The sequence below is a fragment of the Leptinotarsa decemlineata genome, unplaced genomic scaffold, assembly GCF_025532065.1.
Source record: "Leptinotarsa decemlineata unplaced genomic scaffold, Ldec_3_MD MMD2_tig00000882_RagTag_RagTag, whole genome shotgun sequence".
Classification (NCBI taxonomy): Eukaryota; Metazoa; Arthropoda; class Insecta; order Coleoptera; family Chrysomelidae; genus Leptinotarsa; species Leptinotarsa decemlineata.
The window spans coordinates 14,698,378-14,705,843 of record NW_027412556.1 but is presented as its reverse complement, the minus strand read 5'-3'; positions in this window follow the sequence as shown (position 1 = coordinate 14,705,843).

Below are 7,466 nucleotides of genomic sequence, written 5' to 3'. Positions count from 1 at the left end.
CATGCTTTAACACACAATTGATTTAAAGCCCAGGATTACCTAAACATTACGTCTATGGAAAATGTAAAACAATTAATTGCGAGTTACCTATATACACGGAAGCAAATTGAAAGAACACATCGATTGTGAATTGTTTTTCTGCCATTCACCATATCAAAACAACTGCTTATATTTATTCAGAACATAAGAATTTTGAAACATCGGTTTCTTAATGAAAATTGCATGATTCTGAAAATACATTTTGTGCAAATTTTCGAATGACCACAATGGGATATTTATAGGTTATTATATTTTTGTAAATTGAAAATTGTAACTTCGCATACCTACAATTTTTTTCTGAGAACATCACAATTTAAATATGAAATGAATGTTAAGTGATTCTTTTTGAAAACGTTCATTGACTATCATTCACATGTTTATTATCAACGTCCTCTATTCGCAATAGTCAGGATAGTTAGGACAGAGATTTAATGGTCTATACTCATATAATTAATTTGATGATGTAACATAAAGATAAGGAGCATCTAGTTGAAATGTCAGTTTTCAAAACAATTTTCCTGGCAGTTTTATTTAGTATATGTTGCATATAACTGCTGTTATTAAAAGAGGTAATGAAATATGTCTCAATTGATTGAACAAAAAATTATATTTTATTTTGAGCAAATGGAGTAGTACTCATTTTATTTTGTAATTACTCTTTTCTGAAAATGTTAATTGTTAAAAGAATTGTTGAACATACTTTCCAGACAAAAATCCCCAAAATCATTTAATAACATATAGAAAAGAGGTAATATTTTTTAATTTTTTTCAGTACAAGTCTCACTTAGCGATAGGAAAAATGGAAGCAGACGTTTTTATTTCAATGAGACATTATAAAAATTTTAAGTGTTTGAATTTAGCTTATGATGCAGTCAAACAAATTGTTGAAGGAATGAAAAAATAGTAAGTGTTCATAGAGGCTCAAAATTACCTATTTTAACAAACTCTGTGTTTTAGAAATATAACATTATACCCGATCAAAGATAGAAAATAATCTTTAGCATTGACCTAATTTAAACTGAACATCAAATGACATGATAGTATATTTCATCATAGTGAACTATGAAGTATTTTTTTGTGGGGTTGGAATATCAACTAATTATAGAAGTCTATGGATCAACTTCCCATACAGGGAGTTATAACAAAGATATACCGGATATCCATCAAATCCCTGAAACTGCCTGAAAAGTTTTTGTTCTGTTTTTCTACTAAGTAGTATAACTTTGTTAGTCAGATACCCTAACCAATTGTCCATCGGGGTTTCCTGGTGAAATGATTCATTTTTTATGCATTCCTCATTTTGAAGAGTTTTTTTTTTGAATCTTATAACTATATCAACATTGCTGCTGACTTATAGGAATAGAAATTAGTTCCCTGAAAAAAGAAAAAATTTATATCAACTTCTATTTTGGCTGCAGTAACATAATATATTCATTATATGTAACTTTTATTGTAGTTTTGCCATAAGAAAAATATAAAGTAACTGGTGAAACTGTGAAATTTTGGATCTAACTTCACTAACATCGAAGGGAAGAGAAAATAATTTTTATCCATGTGTGTTCCTAACCACCGATTTGATTTTATTATTATTTCTTAAAAAAATGAAATATTACCGATTTGCATTAGGAAATCTCTAAAGCACTTGCCATTCAATGTTTCAAAATGACTATGTAGGGGGATTTTCAATTCCATAACTCTGTTAACATCAATTCTGAAATCAATCCGTTACTCAATTTGCAGACAAAATGTAGTAGACATTCAACAGTATATGTGATGTGTATAGTGTATAGCCTGTGTACGGGACATTTTGGCGACATTTTCTTCGCAAAATTACTTCCATGGTATTCAAAAGTTACTGTCGAATGTTTGTTGGAATATCTTTGAGATACAATTTATTGTAACAAACCAAAAATGATGCTGAAGTTATTTTTTCCCCTTTCCTGGGAAGTTTCCCAAATTTACAAAAGTAAATGTTAGAGCGGTGCTGGAATGATTGTGTGGCCCTTGATGAAGATTACGAGTTGTCCTTCTTAGGACCGGGAATTTTCAGTCCAGCTGTTAGTTATTAATAGCCAAGCAGTAGTTCTCCCTGATTCACTACTTCGTGTCAATCGAACCTTCAATTAACATACATCCTTTGGAGCTAAATTGATTTTCTCACGAAAAGTAGCGGATCAGAACACTCTCAACTTGAAAATACAATCAGAATTACTGTACGAAGGGTTTGTAAGTGGACTTTGTTCTCTCTTTTAAGGTAGAATTTTTTATTGAATTGATATCTTATATTTGATATCAGCTTGTATCGGAAAACTCATACTCGAAAGCGAATGATGTTCGAAGAGAAATGAAAGAATCCTAACTTTACGATGAATATGGTGAATAAGGTCATAGTACCATGTAAGTTTATTGAGGTACATTTATACGAAAACCCCTTCTGTCGACCATTCGACAGCTGAAGTGGGCAAAGAAATCACCGACAAACGGTATCTGTAGTATTTATTTGAGTACAAAATTTAGAATTTTAATTGCCAAGATTTCGTTGCCCTTTTTGTTCATCGAATAATCACCGTCGATACATTTTTAGTATATCAACCCAACCAAGAGAAAAAGCGTTGATGACAGACGAGGTTTCGTTTTCATTACCCGATTATTTCTCAATTATATACAGATCGCAGTTTAATTATCTAATACTCAGGGTGTTTGGCAGAACTTTCACTAATCCAACGAACTGAAATACCCAATTACTGTTTTCACTATCATGTGCAACTTGTAATCAGAAATTGAATAATGTAAAAAATACCTCTCTTCAAGGTGATACAGGGCAATTCAAATTCGACCCCCACCATTGGGATCTCCTAAACTACAGGAGATACGTAGAAGCTTAAATTGGGGCAAAGCTGCTTTTTTTGCGCCTAACAAAGTACTGTTTTGAAACTTGGAAAATTTCGAGTATTTCTGGAAATATCCGGAAAAAACTGAAAATCGGAATTTTCGTTTTTATTTTTTTCTAGCGTTATTTGACAACATAGCTCAAAACCAAAACCACATTTTCATCGATACTTTCTTTCAGCTACACGTTTTCATGTTCAGATTTACTATCCGACGTTTCGTCTTCTGGCAATCATCATAAACTTTTTTTATATTATGAGCGACATATTGTTTTTTATACAGAGAAATACTGATTCTCATTCTGAAGTTTGATCTTTCTCTTGAAGATGATCACTTGGTGATCGAAACACGTGTCGATGTGTTAAAATAACGGTTTGGTGTTGGGAAAAAAACTCCAGTTATATTCATTACTACACCAAAGATTTCAAACAGTGCATCATATTTGCACAAATACTTCATTCGAAATGTCCTTATTCTCAAATAAAGAAGAACGAGATATGTTGAAACTTTATTATAAATTTGATAGGAATAGTACAAAAACAGCATAAATTTATTTTGAATTATATCCGGAAAGACGACAGCCGGATAGAACATTATTCGGAATTTTGGACAAACAGTTGGCTGAGTATGGTGCATTTTAAAAAACAAGAATGAAGTATGGAAGCAGAATGGAACAAAATACTAGAAATATATGGAAGTAGCATGGAACAAAATATTAGAAATAACTTATTAGCCGAAGTAAAATAATTGTTTTTTCAATATTCGCAGAAGTATAATTATTTTTGGTACTTTTTTAGAAGAATGCAGATCCTTCCAAATCAACGCATCAAGTCTCGGCAGAAATGAATGTGCCACAGACGAGTGTTTGAAGGGAATTAAAAAAAAGTGGTTTGAAGTGTTATAAGATACATATTTCACAAAAATTACATCCAGGTGATCCTGGGAGAAGGATGGAATTTTGTAGCTGGCTTTCGAATATGGTAGACCCTACAAACGTCTTGAAAAACATTATTTGGACCGACAAAAGTACTTTTTCTTCGAACTGCGGTGTTTTTAATAGAAATAATCCACGACACTTCAAAGTAGTTCGGTTTCGTTTGAATGTGTGGGCTGGAATTTATAACGACCGAATACTTGGACCTCATTTCTTCTCTATTACTTTGAACGGTTCCTAAAAAGCGAATTCGAAGAATATATGGATACATTTCCTCTTGTTAATTATAACAGCTGCTGGTTTCAGCATGACGGGGCTCCTCCACATACTAAAAGAGCAGTTTGCGAATATTTACACCAAAGATTTCCTAATAGGTGCTTAGGATACTTTCTTGGGGAGCACTTTAAAGAACAGAATCTAGGGCGAGCAAGAATATGACACAGTGGGTGAACTTAGAGAAAATGGCATCACGCAATTTAGTTCTATTAGAAGAAGATATATTGTTAGGGCTGTTTTTAATTTAGGACAACGAGCTCGCTTCGGTATACAGAAATATACAGACTTGGTGTGAAGTTAACAAACTATATCTCAATGCATCCAAATGTAAAGTAGTGTCTTATAGTAGGAAAATATCAGTCATTGAGTACAATCATCTAGTAGATACCATTTCACTGTTACGACATAACTCAATTGAAGATCGTGTTATATATTTTGATCAAAATTTGTCTTTTTCCAACCACATTAGATCGAAAGTAAGTGAAGCATTGAGACTTTATGGCTTTATAGTTCGCAATTGTAGATCTTTTTCAAACATATCTGCTCTATTTACTCTTTATGTAGTCTACGTTAGGTCAAAATTAGAATATAGCTCTGTTCTATGGTCTCCATTCTACAATTACTATAATACATTAATTGAAAAAGTTCAACGTCGTTTCCTGAAGTTTATTTACTTCAAATCTTATGATATCTATCCTGATAGAGGTATTCCATATGAATCTCTTACCATAACATTCAATATTGGAAGTCTTGAACTACGCACAAAACTTGCTGGAATAATTTTTCTGTATTAATTACTGCACAACAATGTGGATGCTATGAGGGTGTTATCTCTTATAAATTTATGTGTGCCTCATTTAGAACTAGAAGTACAAAAACTTTTTACAGCCGACTGGCCAGAACCAATTTGTACCTCAAGTCACCTATCTTTAGCATTTGCAATAATTTCAATTTAATTTTAAATTTGTGTGATATCAATTTTGATTCCCTAAAATATATTGTTGACACTGCATCTCAGTATTTCATGGATAATTCTTAATTTTCTGGTAGAGTTTTTTATTTTATTTTATTATAATTTTCTAATTCATTTTCTCAAATTGTAACTTTGTAATTATAAGGAACTATATTACTTTTTTAACATATTAAGTAAACCCTGTAAGTGGTTTTTAACTGTTGGATAATAAAAAATATTATTATTATAAGAGGAACGCCATCATTTCTAATAATATTGCATTTTTAACAGCATAGTGTTTGTCCAAAATACCGAATAATGTTCTATCCGGCTGTTTATAATAAAGTTTCAACATATCTCGTTTTTCTTCATTTGACAATAAGGACAATTCGACTGAATTATTTGTGCAAACTTATGATGTTTGATGGCTTCTGACAACTAGTGTTCATTAAACAAAATGTTTCGATGGAGTCATCACCATTTCAGATGAAGTTGTTTTTTTAATACCTGTGGTTTCAGAAGAACAAATTATTACAGACATACATCAATGAAATCAGAATGAGAAGCACTATTTGTTGATGATTGCCATAAGACGAAAAGTCGGATAGTAAATGTGAACATGAAAAGTGTAGCTGAAAGAAAGTATCGATGAAAATGTGTTTTTGGTTTTGAGCTATGGTGTCAAATAACGCTAGAAAAAATAAAAACAAAAATTTCGATTTTCAGTTTTTTCCGGATATTTCCGGAAACAGTCGAAAATTTTTCAAGTTCCAAAACAATATTTTGTTTAGAACAAAAAAAACGCAACTTTGTCCCAATTCAAGCTTCGACGTATGTCCTGTAGTTTACGAGATCCCAATCCCAGACCATCCCACCCCTACCATCCCAAATTTGGGATGGTAGGGGTAGAGATGGTCTGGAGCGACCCATAATCTACTTTCTGGGGAAATGTTTCAAAAAAAGCGAATGCATTGAACTCATCGATCAAGTTCTGCCAAACAGTTCTGAAACACCCTGTACTATTCGAATATCAAACGAAGCACCATAACAAATATAACATATATCTTTCACTCACTGGGTTCTTGCACACCGACTTAAAAAATCCTAAGGATAAAAATTGCTCACATACAGGGTGAACTATGTACAATACTTATTTTTATTTGTGATTTAGGCCAAATGGGTAATATAAGGCTTCGTATATTAGTTAATGATAAAAGTAAGGCGTGGCGGAAGCCTGTCATCAAAATTGATGCGGTTTGAGGAAGGGGCTTCGCCATGTTACTTCTACTGCTGTTACAGGGTTGATTATAAATTTTCTTATTTATTCTTAGTTTTCATGTCATGTATTTCTTTGACAAAAGCCAGTTTAAAGGGTGAGGGAGCTAGACTCCAACCCGAATAAAATCAAGATGACGAACATGCATGTCATGTATTTATCAAAAACAATAATAATAAAGAGAATGCTTTGACAATGAAAATGAAATTAATTTGAAGTGGGGAAGGTACGTCTCTTGTTGCCCCCGAGGCATATTTTAATTGTTATATCAAACGGGACTTTATACATATTCAAAATAGAAAATTTGCTACAAATAACAAAGATTAAAAACTTTTGACCGGATTGAATTACCGAAAGATTTTTTCTTCATTATTGAAACACAAATTTGACAAGAAATATGCTCCATTTACAGTTTTTCTCATCTTTTACAATCTGAAAAAATATTGGCCAATTTGAAATATATACTGGCTTCTTGGAATTTATTCAAAATGTTTGGAAGAACATATCATTTTCGTGTGACTGAAAAATCAAAAGGCTACAAAGAAATACATTTTTGTGATATCCCTCAACAAGGGAAGGCTATAAAAACAATAACACCTGACAAAGAAAGCTATCTAAATTCTAACGATCAATTTCATAAATAGTGAGAAATAGAGAAGGAAATAAACATTACATTCACAATGTGTACATTAGCTGGTTCTCAAGATTCAACATGCAATCTTTCTTACTTTTTCATGAATAGAAACATACGGGTTTGAAGGCTGTTATAGTTTGGAACTGCATCTAAAGCCTCCGCCAAAGCCTTTATCGATTCATATGAAGACAAACATCTGCAAACAGTATCTTGAGCTTACTGTAACTTCAACATGTATCTATAAGATCAAATTATCTGCGTTCTAGATTAACTTGTGATTTCATCGTGAGATATAAGTTTTACTCATATGTTTTGTTGTTTTACAACTTGACCAAAGATATTTCTTTATATCTGCAAAGTTTTAACTTATTTTCATGAAATACTGACAAATTAATAGGCATATACTACTGTATTGCGAATGTAAACCATGCTTTGTCAACAAGAGTTTTCCCTCTTGGACAATAAA